The following is an 18590-nucleotide window of genomic DNA, read 5'->3' as shown; positions in this document are numbered from 1 at the left end:
CTGTTCCTCAAATGTTAGGAAAGTTTTCCTTAATGATCTCTTGAACAGTTCTATCCAGGCTCATTTTTTTTGGTCATAGCCTTCAGGTAAGCCAATAATGTTTAAATTGTCTCTTTTGGATCTATTTTCCAGATTGAGTGTTTTCCCAATGAGGTATTTCATTTTTTCCCATTTTTTCAATTCTTAAAGTTTGTTTCACTTATTCTTGTTGCCTCAGAGTCATTATCTTCCATTTCTGCTGTTGTAGTTTTTAATGTGAGATTTGTTCATTTAGCTTTTGTATCTCTTTTTCCATTTGGTTGATTCTACTTTTTAAGGAGTTGTTTTCTTCAGACAAGTTGTTGACCCTCTCATGCATACCTCTAATTTCCCTTCTCATTTTTTTCTTCTACCTTTCTTATTTGTCTTTTAAAGTCTTTTATAAGGATTTCCAAGAAGTCTCTTTGGGCTTGAGACCAATTCATATCATTCTTTGAGATTTCTGCACATTTTGTCCTTGTCTGAATTCATATTTTGGTCTGCCCTGTCACCATAGTAGCTTTCTGTGGTCAAAGTTCTTATCTATTTCTTGATCATTTTCTTTCCTTTTCTTTTGGTATTTATTATTATTTTTACTTTTATAGTTGAGCTCTGTTCCTAAGGTAAAGGAGGCACTGTCCCAACCTTCCTATACAGCTCTGAGCTTAGTTTTGAGCACATGGGCTCATTGTATTTCCAGAAAGTAGTTTTGCCTGCTCTTTTTAGGAAACAGCCTGGTTGTCCAGACTTTCCTTCTGAACTGAGAGTGGAAACTACCCCACTGATTTGCTCTACTGGCTCTACTGAGCCAGGACTAAGGGTCTTTGTTGTTGAGTTGCTGTGGTTAAGTCCCTCTCAGCAGCTTTCCTGGAATCTATCTGAGCTGGACTGAAATCCTTTTTCACTCCAGTGAGACTGACATTTCTTGAAGTTGTTTCAGTCTATCTTGAATCAAAAAGTGGTTTCATTCCATCAGACTTTGTTCTGAGCCTTAGTTTCATGTGGTTTTTGAGGGAAACTGGAAGACTTTAAGCAGCTTCCTGGATTCAAGCTGCCATTTTTACTGAATAGGATTCTGATAGAGCTGATTTTACTCCTTTACGTTACATTACTCTTAGGCTAAATATTAGCTTAAGTTTGTATTCTGTGAGCTCATCTGACTTGCCAATGCAGGGAGGCAATTCAGGAGTTATACTGTGGTGCTGGAAACCTTCTAGATAAAAATTGTATGAGTATGATCTATAAAATAAGCAATCCATAAATAAATAAGTGGATCCTGGCTGTAATGAAGATGTAAGTAGGAGGTAAAGCAAATGTCTTTTGTTAAGTCATGTTTGAAGATTCTAACATTTCAAGCAAATTTTTCTAGACTAGAATATCCATTTTTCTCATTCAATATTATGGGTAGTTTTGCAGGATATAATATTTTTGGCCACAGACCATTTCTTTTGATTGTCAATAGATATGATTCATGGACTTGTGGTCTTTTATTGTGGCTGTTGCTAAACCCTGTACAATTCTAATTGTAGCTCCAGCATATTTTAATTTTTTCTTGTTTCTTGAATTTTTTTTCTTTGATCTAGAAGTTTCAAAATTTGTCAATAATATTTCTATGTGATTTCCATGAAGGATCTCTTTGAGGTAGTGACCACTAGGTTTTTTCTTAATTTCTACTTTCCCCTCATATTTTAATACTTTCAGGACAATTTTCTTGATTATTTTTTACATTATTGTGTCAAGATTTTTTTTCTTAGTCACAATTTTCAGGTAGTCCAATTATTCTTATATTTTCTCATCTTGATCTGTTCTATAGATCTGTTGTTTTTCTTATAATATGTTTCACATTCTGTTCTATTTTTCATTCTTTATAACCTTTTTTGTTATTTCTTGATCTCTCATAGCTCCACTTGCTTCCCCTTGTCCAATTCTAATTTTCAAAGAATTGTTTTCATCTTTGAGAACCTGTATCTCCTTTTCTAGTTGGTTAACTTTTTTTCATAATCTTCTTGTTTTTCTTGGATAGGTTTGGTTTCATGGAACACCTGCTAAGCTCATCTTATAGTTTGATTGATGATCACAAATAGCACACAACTAGGAAGTAATTCTAACTATTGTAAAGAGTGAAGATAAATTTCTCTAGAAAAGGAATAATTAAATTTTTAATAACTTTTCCTTTTGTCCACTTCCCATTTTTCAAAGTAGGAAGTTCATTTAAAGTTTGGTTTTAGATTACTGTATGTATTGATAGATAGATAGATTTGAACATATATAAACTGCACTTTACATAATATATATCTTCATGTACAATCATATATCTGTTTACATATATCTAAATTATATTCATTGTACATATGAGTTAATTATTTAAATAGCCTATGCATTCTGCACATATGTACTTGTATCATGTCACTAATATACTGCAATACAGCAAAAAACAACTAAGAAAATGTGTAGAAAACATGATGGCTGAGTAAGGGGGATCAAATTTTCCTAATTGTGGAATATTGGAGCTATTGGAATAGTTCATATATTTATCTCACACCTTAAGGCTTTCAAAGAACTTCCCTAGAATGTGGGGCAATCAGAGAAGAGTAACATAGTGATTAAATCTTAAGGAATCATCTAATCCAACACTGTTCTGTTATAAATAAGTAAACCAAACCAGTATATTCTCTCAATTGTGCTAAACAAAGAAAGAAAGAAATAATAATTCTGAGAAGATGTATTTGAAAATCACAGTGCCTGCTATCTTTCTACCACTGTATAAGGCAAAGTCACAGATGAGACTAGCCACCTTTTTCAGTTTAAAAATAGGTTTCCATGAACCAATTGCATAGCAGATAGTGTATACTTAGTAAACACTTCTTGAAAACTGAGTAATTTATGAATGAAACAATGTATGCAGTTCATATTATTGAGAAAGTAACTTCCCTAAGGTCACAGAGGTAATGTTAGTCATTCAAATACATAGCTATAGGTGCCAAGTGCATTCTACTCTATTATGTTAATGGCAACATAGGGGGAATAAGTATTACAAGTTTGATTATCTCCATTTTTAGCCTGAGAGAAGTTAAACAACTTACCCAGCGTCATACAGTAAGTGACAGAACAATGATATAAACCCAAACCTGAAAAATGACAATATATGTTTTTCATCATTTTACATTGATTTTTTAATATATTTGTTAGCTACCATGAAGGGATTTTGTTACCTTAGTACCTTATAAAAGGAAATGATAAGGTCAACTAAGAAAATGATTTTTAAAAGACTATTGTATCTAACTACAGAAGAGAATCCTCTACTGGGAAATATCAAAGGTATTTAGAGAACAGTTTTCAAAATTAACAGCTCTGAGTTAGATTCTTTACATCCCCTCACCCCATATATCTCAGCAAGTACCAAGTTTTATTATTCTACCTCTACATCTTATGTATTCGTCCCATCCTCAAAGTCATCACTATAGCTGGGCTCTTATCACCTCTTACCTGGACTTTGTACTAACCTCTTAATTGTTCTTGTTGCCTCACTCTCTCCTCAAATTCTAGTCCTGTAATTTATTGCCTATGTGACTTTAGATTTTCTACAGAACCTCACTGGTTCTGTATCCACATTTGTAAAATAAAGGTGTTGGATGAGATGACATTTATGATCCCTTTTAGCCTTACCTTATAAGGCTTAGTCCAAAAGAAAAGAAAAGAAAATATAAAGATTGTTGATTAATTGCTAAATTCTCTAAATTCTTATACTCACTGATGATGCCGTTATATATCACATCAATTTCCAGTGTTCTGGAACTCATAGCAGTGGAAAAGAGATTAGTCTAATCATTCACACTAGAAAAACAAGTAGATGAAATATAGATATTGTTAGATAATGATATACAGTTGGATGAGCAGCCAAATAAATTAATTTATTTCAATGTTTATCTAAGACTGGCATTGCTGATGGATAATGAGTTGAGCTATAATTTATAAGAAAGGAGATTTAGCTGCATTGAATTTATAAAACTCTGCCATGTTTTCATTGATTTCAAAACTTCCTCCTACTACAGAATTTAGCTCTTTATTATCAATATTCTATTGGTGATACAGTGTGGCTGTGAATCATGAAGCATCATGATTTCCAAAGAATTAATTATGCTATTTCCCAAAAGTCAATGGAAAAATGCATGGGTGGGTATATGTAAATTATAGCATGTTACCAATCGAGACTTGCCTCTGAGAAGTTTCATATGAGGTTTGTACATAAAATAGTATGTAAAGGTAAGGACAAAATCACTGCCACTCCACTTATCAGGTGAGAACATATCTCAGTTGTTTAAGATCTGTGAACAAGTTTTGACACCTCAATAAGTACAATAGCAGATTTTTTTCATTTGCCTAGGAACTTAATGAGTTCTGTCTCTGTCTCTGGAGACTGTAGAAAAGCATAGATCTAGTTGGAATTGCAGATTAGAAAGACCAGAGAGCCAGGAGAAAGAATTCCAGCTGAATCCATGAGGGAAGAATGTTCGAAGGGAGGGAAAGAGAGTATCTTCATACCCTCCTGCCCTTTCCTCCTCCTTCTTGACCAGAGAAAGAACTTAAGAACTTCAGAGGGTCTAGTGGATTATGGGACTTGTCTTCTTCCCATCAGCATCCTACTATTATCCCCAGGACATCTGGTAGTAATTATTGCATCAGGAGTCAAGGGCAGACTAGATATAGATTCAAGCACTCAGAAGGAAAGAAGAAATGGAACATACCTAAAAGAAAGCATTTTGAAATCTCTAGCAAATTAACCTACAAGAATGGTGTTATCATTTGTGTTTTAAAAGTTTAAAAAGTTTAAACACTTTTCCCGTTCATCTCTTTATGTACTTATGGGAGAACACAGCACAAACTTTTAGGGGATATTTTGTGTTGACTATTCTTATTATACAATCATAGTTAATATTTCTAAAAGCTAATTAAGCATGTATTTTTGATATTAATAAATTACCTTGAACATAAAGCACCTTGATGGGAGTTTGCAATGAATAACATAAGAAAGACAACTCCTAAACCCCTATGATTACTCATGAAAGGGTGTAGTAGCTTCATTATGGGAACCTGTCTCATCAAATGGAGAGCCTCAGAAAAAGAGGTGGGAAGGAGACTGGCCAAGATAGCAGTATATAAGAAAGCAGTACAACCTTGTTCTTCCCAAGGAGCTCCTGCATCAGAAATCTAAGAAGGGCACTAGACTGAATAATGACTAAAAAACTCAAGGAGCAAAATCTAAGCTAGAAAACAGGGTAGGATCCATCTGGTAATTATATCTCTCTGATCCTAGAATTGTGTTGTGGCTCCAACATGGACTTATGAAGGTATCTGAAGTTAAATGTGGGCCAAACTGAGGCTGAATTCCACAGCAACACTGATGCTAGATCCTAAAGCTGTATGCTTTTTTAGGGAATAGAAGCAAGAACCAGCCTGCAAGTCTGTTTCTGATCTCAAAACTAGGTTAATCTTAAATGGATTTAGAAGGGACCTGAAGCTAGATATATGCTGACTGGTTTTCAGGGCAAAGAGTGATTGCAGGGGTCAAGAATAAGATCTATCCTGCAACTGGGTTGTGCTATGTAATGTGCACTTAGGAGGCAATTTGTAGCTCTGGAGCAGAGCTTGGAACTGGCCTAGTACAATGCAATGGCCAAAGAGTAGGAGCAAAAATGAATAGTTGCTATGTAACACTAAATACTGACTAATTCCACAGATTCAGCCCTAAACCTAATCTGAAGACTGCAGCTAAATCACCAGCTCAAGGAACTCAATCAAAGGGGCAATAGGAAGACATAATTTTGTCACTCTGAATTTGTTGAATCTTCTAGTTAGTTGACAGAGACCTCAAGTCAACAACAGTTTACTAAAGCTCCAACCATGGACAAACTCACAGTTATGTTGCCCATACCTAAACTAAGGTGAGGATTTGCAAAGCTGAGACCAGAAAGGTATCAGACAGTTTTGTACACTCTTAAAGCTTGCAGGTCTCCAATCTGAGCTGCCCCTGAGATCCTTGAAGAACATAGCACTCAGTCCTAGAAAGGAGAAGCAGCAGGACCCCAGGCAATTCAAAAGAGGACCAAAGGGGCCCTGATATTTCTTCCAGAACTGTGGAGAACCTGACACTAATAAAAAAAAAATTATAACTTCAAAAGACTAGAAAAATAAGTAAACAAAAAAACATTCCCACCATAAAAATTTGTAATGAAGCCAATAATGTCCAAAACACAAATCAAGAATAAAAGAATAATTCCAAGTACCTGTAAGCAAAGCTTAAAAGAAAAATGCAGCTTGGCTATAAGACTAACAATAATTCCAGGTAGAACTGAAAGAAAAGGGTAGTTTTTGTTTCTATTTTTTGGATAATTTAAAATGATGAGGAGGAAAGAACTGGAAAATAAATTAAAAATTTGGAGAAAAAATGTGAAAAGATAATTAAAAGCTTAGTGCTTTATAAGAAAGCAGCTAAGTAAAGGATAGGATAGAACACTAGCTTGCTGTGTGACCAAGAGCAAATTACTTAAATTTGCCTTGGTTCCTTCAACTGTAAACTTCTGGAAAAGAAAAAACCATTTCAATATCTTTGCCAAGAAAACCTCAAAAAGATTTTAAGTGAGATATGACTGAAAAAGACTTAACATAAACTACAAAACTTATAAGAGATAGAAAATCTTACCCATTTAAAATTTTCTTTGAAAAGTAGAATGGACCAAACAGGAACTGATGATTTGTTGAAATAACAAAATTTTCCTTTAAATCAAAATACTGAAAAATGGAAGAAAATGCAAGGTTTACCTGGAAATGGGGCAATGGATAATTTAAAAGGGAGAGAAGGAGAGAGAGAAAGGGGGGAAGGGGTGGGAGGCGAGAGAATTAGATATAATTTTAAAAGAAATCATGTAAAAGGAAAGTAGAGCTAAAATTGAAACAATTCACTGCTGATCTCCTGAAATAAATCCCAAATGAAAACTCCCAGAAACATCATAGTCAAGAGCTTCCAGATTGAATGGAAAAATGCTTTAAACAGCCAGAAACAAAGAGTTCAACTATTAAAGAGCCACAGTCAGGATCACACTAAATTGTGTAGTTATCATGTACACATGCATATAATTTGAAATAAGATATTCTAAAAGGTAATACATAAATTTACAACCTAGACATAGCAAAATTGAGCATAATCCTGGCAAGAACTTGTCTTGGGGGTGGGGGATCTTTAATGAAATGGAAAATGCTAAGCATTTTTTTTTAAGTTGGTGGGAGAAAAAAATACTTGTATTAATTTTAAAGTATAATTTTTATGTCAAACAACAAAAAAACTATAGATTGTCAATATCTTTAAATGTATAATAAAAAAAATATTTAGAAAAGCACAAAGTCAAATGTTCCTATGTTAATCTAGAAATATCTCAAAACCTCAGCAGCCTAAATTTTGTTATATAAAATTTAACTTCAAAAGTTTAATAGTCATCCAAGCAGAATAATTGCTATTTAAATATTAGGAAACCTGATTTAAAAATAATGCAAATGGAAATATTTTAAATGAAAAGTATTAGTTTAAGCACCTCTAATCAAGAGGTAAGGGAGATTGTGCCTTTAGCTCCACTTCAGCTTTCCCTTCTGACCTGGAACCCCAAACTGGAACCCCAAAGGGTGGAGCTCCACCCTTCTGCAAATGCCCACAATCACCAGCAGCCCCGCTCACCCAGGGCTCAGTCTCAGCACCACTGCTGGGGCTGGCATTCACAATCAGCTGAGCTTCACTCAGTCTTCTAGAACTCAGACACACCACCCCTTACTAAACTCATAGTTCAGGAAGTGAAAGTTTTTATGGGTCCAGTTTAACCTAGCTCACTCCAGGGCTCCCCATTGGCTGTTTCTGCAAAACTAACCTAGAGGTGTTTGCACTTCACACTGTGTAATCCCCAGCCTGGGGCTTTCCCAGGGTCTTCTTGAATTGTCTGAAATGGATCTCTCTTCTCCCCTAAATTTTCTTAGTCTATGTTGGCCTTGTTGTGCAAGGCCTTGTTGGCCTTAAATCATAGTCTATGTTGGCCTTGAGGTGCAAATTTGTTCTGTTTGTGGGGAAATCTAGAGAGCTTGAAATTTATCTTTGGTCTTCCCCAAATCATCCCTTTACCCTCAAAACCAATTAATAATAGTAATAACTTTTGCATAGCACCTATTATGTGCCAGATTATATGTTGAATGCTTTATAAATATATTATCTCAGTAGATTACTTTGTACAGTGTCTGTACACAAAGATTCCTTTGTGTAAATTCTATTATTAGTTGCCTCCTCTTTGGAAAGGGTAAAGTTCTTGGTTTTCAAAAACTCTTTACAAAAAATTGATTTGCCACATCTAGATCTTCTTTTGTTTAGAAAAGCACAAAGTCACAACACACAACACAACAATAAGATTGTTATTTTGGATGATGAGCTTCTGACTTGGAAGATTGGGGTAAGACTTGTTTGGTAGGTATAGCTAGATATCCCCCACAGCATGTCTTCTGCCCTTAAAGAATGGGGCAACTATGGTTTCATAATCTCAGCTTTCTCATTTAATATATCAAGATCCCTATTCAACTATTCAAATCCCTCAAATCTTTCTTGAACTAAATTTCCATATATGAAGATAAAGATACTTATCTGTATTTCTCAATACAAAGGTATTGAGAAAATAATATGGCAGGATATAAAAGAACTTTGAAAACCATACAATTCTCTACATATGTAAAGTGTTATTATAACTTAGAGGTCTGAATAAATGATTTTACATTGGACTATCTCTAATAGTAACCACTTATTTCATTTCCTTTACTGTTTAAATTTAAGATTTCCTATATCCTTTTAAACTTCATTAACCAATAATTGCCAGACAGTTCTCTTTCCTAATATTTGGCCTATATAAAGCTTTCTTTAATTTATACATTGAAGTTAAAGGTATAAGCTCTCACACTAATTTTTACTTTAATTAAAAAAAGTATACTAGACTACATTATGATTTTGCTATGGTACAATTCCTGAAAGAAGCCTTCCAATTAGATGATTTTTTTTTCTTTAGTTAAAAAATGTTAATATAACAGATTTGCAGCAAACCCAACAAATCGCTATTCTTTCATTCAGGAATTTTTTTCTTTTGCTTTTGCTCCTACACTGGACAATACTGAGGATAACTTTTTATCTTATTAAAGTGAGTCACAATATTTCTCTGTTGTTTCCATGAGTTCTGATGGTGACCTGAACTCATCTTGCTAACATAAATGTTAACTTTTGAAAATAGCCATTGAATAAACAGCACATGGCCTTTAGAAAAATGTTCCCTTTCCCTTCCAAAATACTTTTTTTTTTACTGATCATAAGTAGGTTTATAGAAATATTTAGTTTTTTCCCCAAAAAAACAATAGCCATTGGACTTTGTCTCGATAGGAAATGGATTAAAATGTTGTAATAGTAACTACCCTCAAGACCTATTAGAAATTGTACATTATTCTTATTTTTATCTTATTTAATTTAATATTTTACTTTTGACAATTACATATAAAAACAAATTTAACATTTAGAATGTTTTTAATTTATGAAATAAAACAATTAATTTGATAACATAGTACATTAAAAGAGATGATTGTACATGCAATTGCAAAGCTACTATGTACAACTTGCTATTCCTTTCATGGAAATTTCTATTTTTTCTTTCTTCCCCTCCACCCTGCCTCAGATATGTCTACCATTAGACACAAATATGTGTGTGTATATGTATAATTATTCTATACTACTTCTATTTATCACTTTTTTCTCTGGATGCAGATAGCATCTTTTTTCATGTATCCTTTATCATTTGTATGAGTATTTATAAAAGACATTAACTTATTCACTCCAAGTTATTCTTAAAACAATATTGCTGCTACTGTATGCAATGTTCTCTTATTATGTTCAGAGGGTATGGGTAGTTAAGTTAATAACTTTTTGGTATAATTCCAGATTGCTCTCCAAAATGGTTGTATCATTTTATAATTCCACAAACAATGAAATTAGGGTCCTGATTTCCCATATCCCATTTCCCATAACATTTGTTACTTTGTGCTATCCTTTTAGCCAATCTAGTATGTATAAGGTTCAAGGTTGTTTTAATCTGCATTTCTCTAATCAATAATGATTTAGAGCATTTTATATGATTATAAATTATTTTGTTTTTTTTTTCATTGGAAAACTGCCTGTTCATATTATTTTGACCATTTATTAATTGGAGAATGACTTATATTATTATAGGTTTAACAAAATTCTAATTATTATTTGTGAATTTCTCTCCATCTTATTTTTATCCATTATTTTCCTTCTCAGCCTCTCTTTTTATTCTATCCCTACTACTTTGTTTTTTCCCCTTATCTTTTTATACCTTCCCCTCTAAAATTCTAAAATTTAACATTTGGGTTTTTTTTTATTTTTAGTTCCAAATTATTTTTCTCTATCCTCTTCATTGAGAAAGGAAACAATTAGATATAGGTCACATGTGTGTAATCATGTAGAACATATTTGAAGTTAGTCATGGCATGGTAGAAAAAAGATAAAAATATCCAAGAAAAATAAAGTTAAAGTTAAAGAAAAGTTTGCTTTGATCTGCATTCAGATTTGATCAGTTCTTTGTCAGGAAATGGATAGCATTTTTCATCTAAGTTCTTCAGTATTGTATTGGATCATTGTATTGCTAAGAATAGCTAAATCATTCATAATTGATCATAGGTATTGCTCTTATCACATACAATATTCTGCTTCTGTTCATTTTACTTTGCATCAGTTTATGTAAATCTTTTCGGGAAATCCTGACCATCATTTCTTATAACACAATAATATTCTATCATGATCTTATACAAGTTGTTCAGCCATTTCCCAATTGATGGATATTCCTTCAAGTTGCAATTCTTTGTCATCTTTAAAAGAGGTGCTTTAAATATTTTTGTACATATAGACCTTTTTTTTCCCTTTTGTTGTTTATCTCTTTGGGATATAGAACTAGTAGTTGGTATTGCTTGACTAAAGGTATGCATAGTTTTATATCCCTTTGGGAATAGTTAGAAATTACTGTACAGAACAATTGGATCAGTCTACAATTTCACCAGCAGTGCATTAGCATCTCGATTTTCTTACATCTCTTCCAACATTTATCATTTTCTATGTTTGTCATATAAGCCAATCTTATAACTGTGGAGTGGCAGCTCAGAGTTGTTTTAATTTGTATTTATCTAATCAGTAGTGATTTAGAGAATTTTTATAGGATTATAGATAGTTTGGTAATTTCTTCTAAAAATTGCATATCCCTTAGCCAATTTATAAATTGAGGAATAGCACTTATCTCTATAAATTTGATTTCATTCTCTATATATTTGAGGAACAAGGTATTTTTCAGAGAAACTTACTGTAATTTTTTTTCCACAGCTACATTTACTAATTATGTATTTCTTTCAGTCCTATTTCATTCCTGTTTATACTATTTTCTCTCTTCTTTCATTCTGTCTATTATTAAAATTGTTTTGCATCTAATTTTCCTTCCCAGTCAATCCTCCCTTCTATCAGCTCCTCAACATATCCTTTTCCCCCCCTACTTTCCTGTAGGATAAAAAAGGTAAGATAGATTTCTATATCCAACTGAATGTGTATGTTATTTGCATTTTGAGTCAATTCTGATGAGTTGGGTTCATATACAACCCATCCTCTATCTTTTCTTCCACTGTAAAAACTCTTTTGTGCCTCTTTTATGTAAGTTAATTTACCCCATTCTACTTCTCCCTCTCCCCTTCTCCAAGTTCATTCCTCTTTATCACGTCTTAATTTTATTTTTTTGGCAATCATCACATTATATTCAACTCACATTCATGTCCTGTGCCTATGTATATTCCTTCTTGCTGTCCTATTAAAGAGAAAAAATTGAGGAGTTAGAAGTATTATCTTCCCATGTAGGGATGTAAACAGTTTAACCTTATTAAGTTCCTTAAACTTTCTTGTTTACTTTTTTATGCTTCTCCAGAGCTGATTTTGAAAGTCAAATTTTCTGTTCAGCTCTGTTTTTTTTCCATCAAGACTGAAAGTCCTTCATTCAATGTCAATTTTTTGCCTTGAAGAATTATACTCAGTTTTTTTTGGGTGATTCTTAGTTATAATCCTAGCCCTTTTGCCCTCTGAAATAGCATTCAAGTCTTCTGATCCTTTAATATAGAAACTGCTAAATGTTGTGTTAGCCTTACTGAGGCTCTATGATATTTAAATTATTTCTTTTTCACTGATTGTAATATTTTCTCCTTGATCTGAGCTATTAGAAATTTGGCAAGGATTTTTTATTTTGAGATCCCTTTCAGGAAGTGATAAGTATTCATTCCATTTTCATTTTATCTTCTGATTCTAGAATATCAGGACATTTTCCTTGACATTTTCTTGAATTTTTTATCATAAGTTCCATGTAGTCCAAAAATTCTTAAATTATCTGTCTTAAATCTGTTTTCTAGATTGGCTAGTTATCCAATGAGATATTCCAAATTCTCTCCTATTTTTTTTCATTCTTTTAATTTTGTTTTATAGTTTCTTGATTCTCATAAAGTCATGTTTTCATTTTTAATTTTTAAGGAATTATTTTCTTCAGTGAGTTTTTGTACCTCCTTTTACCATTTGGACACTTCTTTTTTAAGTTCTTTTCAGTGAATTTTTGTATATCTTTTTTTCACTTGAATGATTCTGCTTTTCTAGGCATTCTTCTCTTCATTAGATTTATTTTCTTCTTTGACCATTTGGCCTATGCTGGTTTTTAAGGTGTAATTTTTTTCAGTATTTTTTGTGCCTCCTTTATCAAGCTGTTGGCTTTTTTTTATGATTTTCTTGCATTATTCTCATTTCTCTTCCCAATTTCTCCTCTATCTCTTTTATTTGATTTTTAAAATCTTCTTTGAGGTCTTCCATGGCCTAGGTTCAATTCATATTTTACTTTGAGGCTTTGAAGGTAGCAGTTTTGACTTTGTTGTCTTCTGAGTTTGTTTTAAAGTTTCCTGTAGTGTTCTGGTTGGTTTTCTAGAGATCTTTGGATCAGCCTTCATTTCAGCTGAGTAATTACCATGAGAATAGCCAGGGATAAAGTCTAAATTTTTTATTATCTCCTTCAAAATCTGTCTCCTTCACTTGGCACCTGGCCAGCTTTCTGAAGGCCCTTCAGATGGGACTTGGTTTCAGTAGAAAAATGAAGAAGAGCCACCAGGAGCCTGATCAAAAATGGAATGTCCCTCTGAATCCCAGGGCTTATGCTCCAGCTTCCAGCCACCACAAAAGTGGGAGATGGAATGAATGTCTCTCCTTGGCTCTGAGAGCTTGAGCTCCCACCTCCAGTCTTCTGTCTTCTCTGAGTCTGGCCCTGGCTGAATTTGTCCTAGTTTATATGCTTTATTATAATTAGATCATTTATAGTATACTGAATATAAACCAATCATTATATCACTAGGGAACAATTATTTGTGGTAAAATTACATTAATTAAACTTAACTAGAGAACTATTAATCACCATGCTAAACTAAATAACCATTGTCTCATCAATTCCACTGAGTTAACACCTTGTTTAAATCAATCATACAGAGTTTCAGCCTTCTACACTTCTTTGTACCATAGTAACTTTCTACAGTCAGGATCTTTTTCTGCTATTGACTCATTTTCCCAAACTATTTCTTGACTTTTAACCCAGTGCTAAAGTAAGGGTCGAGAAAGGGCACAATCCCAAACTTCAGGATTCTTTTGTGCAACTATTTTCAGAGATAATACTGGGGATCTGTAAGTCTGGGGTTCTTCCAAGGTATTATGATCTAGGAAGAGGTGTGTTTACAACTTTCCTGTTAAGTGTTCTGATGTTTGAGCAACCACAAGCATTGTCTTCCACTTTGGAACTATGACTATTGTCTCTGCTCCCCTGTGACCACAAACTCTGGTGTGCTAGTGTTCCTTCTTACATTTGAACTGAGATGAAAGACTGACCTTCTAAGTTGTCTTGGGCAGGAAAATTGTTTCATCTGATCCTTTTGTGGGTTTGGCTGCTCCAGAATTTATTTGGGGTTATTAATTAAAGTTGTTTAATTAAGAGAGAGTTCAGTTGTTAGAAGGGCTTAGGGGAGTGCAGATGAGTCACTGCCTTTTCTCTATCATTTGCTTCTGCCTCCTTATTTTTACATCTTGCTTGAAGCTGACATAGGTCATAGCATCACAGTTTTAAAACCAAAAGGAGCTATAAAGAACAATTAATGCAACTCTCTCATGAACAATTAAGTGATAACTTGATAGGTAATATTTAAAAACCAAGAACTTCTGGAGAAGCTCTGAATTAAATCAAGTTTTCAGAGTTTGCCTTTTTTTGGGTATAAGAAACCTTTCCCTCTTAAGTCCTTGTTTGACTTAGTACATAGATTCTATATAGTGCACTGGAAAGAGAAATGGTTTTGGTATAAAAATATTTACATTCAAATCATGGTTCTCCTATTTTATAACTTATGTGCCCTATATCACAATACCTCTGAGTTTTATTTCCTAAGTTGTAAGAGGATGGGGAGTGCATGAAGTGCATTTTTCCTTCTGATTGTAGTAAAATATTTTAATATTATGAATCCTTGTATTCATGTGTGAAGAGGAAATAGTTTCAGTCAAGACAGTTTCCCTCGATAGTCTGCTTTCTTTTCCATTATCTTGCCCTAGAAACAAATTTTTCTGAGATGTGGTTTTAGTCTGAGCATGGTGGATTTGAGATTAGTTGGAATGGTTGCTCTGTTTGGGGATGTCTATAAAAATTCTGAAGACAATAAAGCTTTGCCGAAAAAGAGGAGAAAAGAAATAAAGATCTTGGAACATGTAGAGTTTAATTTAGTGTAGTGGTAAAGGCAAAGCTATCATAAAATATTGCAATTAGAAATGAATGACCATCCAGTACAATCCATATCTGAACATGAATCACCTGTACAATATATCCTCAAGTGGCCATCCTGTCCTTACTGTGAAAATTCTAGGGATGGGAGAGTTAAGAGGAGTACCTCCTGAAATAGCCCATTTTAGTATGCTTTAATTAGTAGTATTTTCTCCAAATATCCTAATTGAATCATATGTGTAAGTTAAGTTAAAAAAATTCTGGGGATTGTGGGGTAAAGAAATTGTATATTCAGAAGAGTTCTGTAGTTTGTAATAGTGGCAATCTCATTATTTGAAATTCATAGAATTTTATTTTTATCAAAAATGTTTAAACTTTCACAGTCTTCCTTTATCTTCTTTCAGCAGTAGAGCAAAAATAAAATTAGGTTTGTTTTTGTTTGTTTGTTTGGTGGAGAGGATTTTTTTTGTAGTGATGATGCTTCAACTTCCTAAATAAAAAAAAAAATGCAAATGCATTTCAAACCTGATTAAGATTACTTGTTAGTAAATACATTATTAAGAATTGAAATTTTTTCCAATGCTACAGTGTTTATACTTCATGAGATTGGGGGAAAAAACTTTTTTTAAAACCGGGACATTAATAAGCCAAGCTTTGAAATGACTAATGGATATTCTGGCCCTGATCAGGATAGTAGCAGCTTAGAATCTTTTTTTTTTTTTTTTTTGTCTGTGTTTTATCTCAGTTTGTCAGTTTTTAAAAGTGTTCTTAAATGAAAGCCCCTGGGATTTTTCAGAGAGAAAAACAACTAAATTGTATGTTTATAAAATTCATGGAGCCTCTGTCCTACTAAGGAAAGGTCATGGAAACAAATTTTTATGATCTCACAAATTACTAGATAGATTTATTTGATTTAATCAGAACCCTTGGGAATTCTCTCGTTGCATAATAAGGTATTTATTATAGTGGTTATTTTTTAACTGATCTGAATGGCAATAAAATTGTTATTTCTTGTCATCTTAATCTATGTCATCAATTCTCAATGCCATGCAAAGCTTTTAGGCAGAAAGGGTTATATTCAAAGATTTACTCCTGTTTGCAAAAACATGCACTTCAAGAAACAAAATTTCACTAATTAGTGTATGATTGAGTTAATAGAATACCAAGCTTGGAGTTGAGAAGACTTGGCTTAAAAATCCTGCCTCACCCCCTGGATGGTTGTATAAACCAGACAGTAACTTAATTTCTCTGTATTTCACTTTCTTCACTTATAAAGTATGGTGGTTGAATTTACTGTCTCTAACTCCCTTTCATCTTTCAATTTCCTGGGAAAAGATATCTATACTCAGTGCTGTTAATTCACTTCTCAATCCTTTTGAAACTGACGTCTAAGCACACCATTCTCAAACTGCTCTCTAAAAGTTACCATTTTTTATAAATACTAAATCTCATGTCTGTTCTCAGTCTCCATCCTTCTCTTAACCTATTAGTAGCTATTGATACTTTTCACTCCTCTCTCTTAATCAATATGCTTTCCTCCCTTGACTTCTGTCATTATCCCTTTCTGATTCTTCTATCCATCCAAGTTCCCTTTCTGAGTCCATCATCCATGCCCTATCTTTTTTTAAAATTTGGGTGCCTCAGAAGTTTCTATCTGGTATTTCTTCTTCCCTTTATCTTAATGATATCATCTGCTCTCATGGGTTCAGTTATCATCTTTGTCTGAAGAGAAGAGATGGGGGAGTTATGGTGGAAAGAAGTCAGAGAACTTCTGTTCAAATCTAATTCTTACCACTTTTGCTACTATATATGTGATCTTACTTTCCTCATTTGTAAGATGAAGGGATTGAATGAGATGGCCTTCAATTCCTCTTTCATCTCTGTATCTGTGATCCTATAGATGTATATATTAAATCATAATCCCTCTTATGAACACCATCCCTATCTTCAACTTGGACATCTGAATTTCATAAACATTTCATATTTGACATATCCAAATTGAATCTTAGATACTTAGCATTTAATATGACTGTCCCTCAGATTTAGTTGTTATAATTGAAGGCATCATCATTTTTACATTTTCCCAGGTTCATAACTAATCCTTCAAGATTCTTCTCTTTCCATCACCTCCGTCTATTATCCAATAAGTCTTTGTATTCTATTGATTATACTTCCTCAAAATCTCTAACTTCCCCTTTCTCTAAAGAGCCACCACTCAAGCTTCCATCCTTTTGTATCAACCATTATAATAACTTCATTATTGATAACTCTTCTCCTAGTCTCTCTTTTTCTCTAATTATTCCACCTGATAACAAAATCCTCTTCCTTAAGAGAAGGTCCTTAAGTGAGGACCATCTGACTCCTCTGCTTAAAAATATTTCTGATTCCTTATTGATTATATGATTTAAAACAACAAAGACAACTAGTCTATTAGTGTAGTTAAAGGCCCATTTCTTTCTGACCAGCACTTATCTATATATTTTCTGTGTAATTATCCAAGCTAGAATTTCCCCAGGAATTATGTCAAGCTTATTGGACTATACCATGTAAATTTTGCTTCCCTTCTTCTCTGTGTCCCATCCCCCCCCCCCAAACACACACATGTGACAACCGAGCTAGCACCCAGGACACCCCAGAATTAGCTGTAGTCAGAATAAGCAAAAAGTCCTTAATCTTTATTCTCAGTCCCCAGAGGCGGGATTGAACAGGACAGAAGTAGAATCTCTGAGACCATCTTCCCTCGTCTACTGCTGAGAGTGTGTCTCTGGCTAGCTTTACTCCACCCCCTAGTCCCTCCTACAATCCTCTATACACCAATCATTGAGCCAATACGGATAGTGGAAAGGACCATTTTCCAAGCATATGCCCATAGAGTATCGTCTAATCAGAAGTTAGCCTCAAGCGCTCAGCATTCCCGATCTCAGTGCATAGTTCCAGCCCTCTACACAAACACACAGACAAAAACATACACTTAACAATACACACACTTAACATACATCTTCCATTAGAAGATCACTTAACAATTACCCAGCCCAACTCTTCATCCAATCTTTTTTAAATAAGGAAACTGAGGCTCATAGTGGTGAAATAGATTTCTAGTGTTTAGTTTTTAATCATTACAATTTATTTATTTTTAAGTCTCATCCCTCACTCTCATTTGGTGAGCATCTCTTCTATAATTTCTCTCTCCCATCCAAACTGCACTTCCTCCACAACTCACCCAGATCTCATCTCCACTGGTAATACATAAGTTGTTCTTTTCAGACAAGTCAAAACAACTCTGAGCTTGATGGTTCTGAACCTAACCCTTTAAAACCTTTCTTGTTAAAGATATTAAGAAAGCTTTGGGTTGTTTGGGGATTAAAAACAACTGGTGGGTCCTAAAGTTAGATTTAGTGGGGAAAAGTATGCACTATACGAATGAATAGAGTTTTTCTCTTTAATGTCCCTACTTTCCAAAGTGTAGTATAGAAATAAATGTCAATGCCAGAATAGTGCAACAATCAGAGATGGGTCTCTATGTTATACTATCTATTTAAAAATCCATGTAGTAACAGGCTGTTCATGTTGCTAATCAGCCTATATATAGCCATTTGCCTAGAGGCAGATTTCATAGAAATAAAGAACAAAGACCATCTCTACAAAGAAAAGGATTTCCTAAATTCTTTGAAT

The 18590-nt window shown here is 33.6% G+C and overlaps 1 protein-coding gene across 9 annotated transcripts in view; it reads left to right on the top strand.

Annotated features, from left to right (window-relative positions):
- The window catches only part of PIEZO2 (piezo type mechanosensitive ion channel component 2), a 545237-nt gene that overhangs the window by 349296 nt on the left and 177351 nt on the right, over nucleotides 1–18590 (top strand). The window lies entirely within an intron of this gene.

This window comes from Sarcophilus harrisii, chromosome 1 (assembly GCF_902635505.1).
Source record: "Sarcophilus harrisii chromosome 1, mSarHar1.11, whole genome shotgun sequence".
NCBI classification, from domain to species: Eukaryota; Metazoa; Chordata; class Mammalia; order Dasyuromorphia; family Dasyuridae; genus Sarcophilus; species Sarcophilus harrisii.
This window is presented reverse-complemented; position numbering and strand designations above follow the sequence as displayed.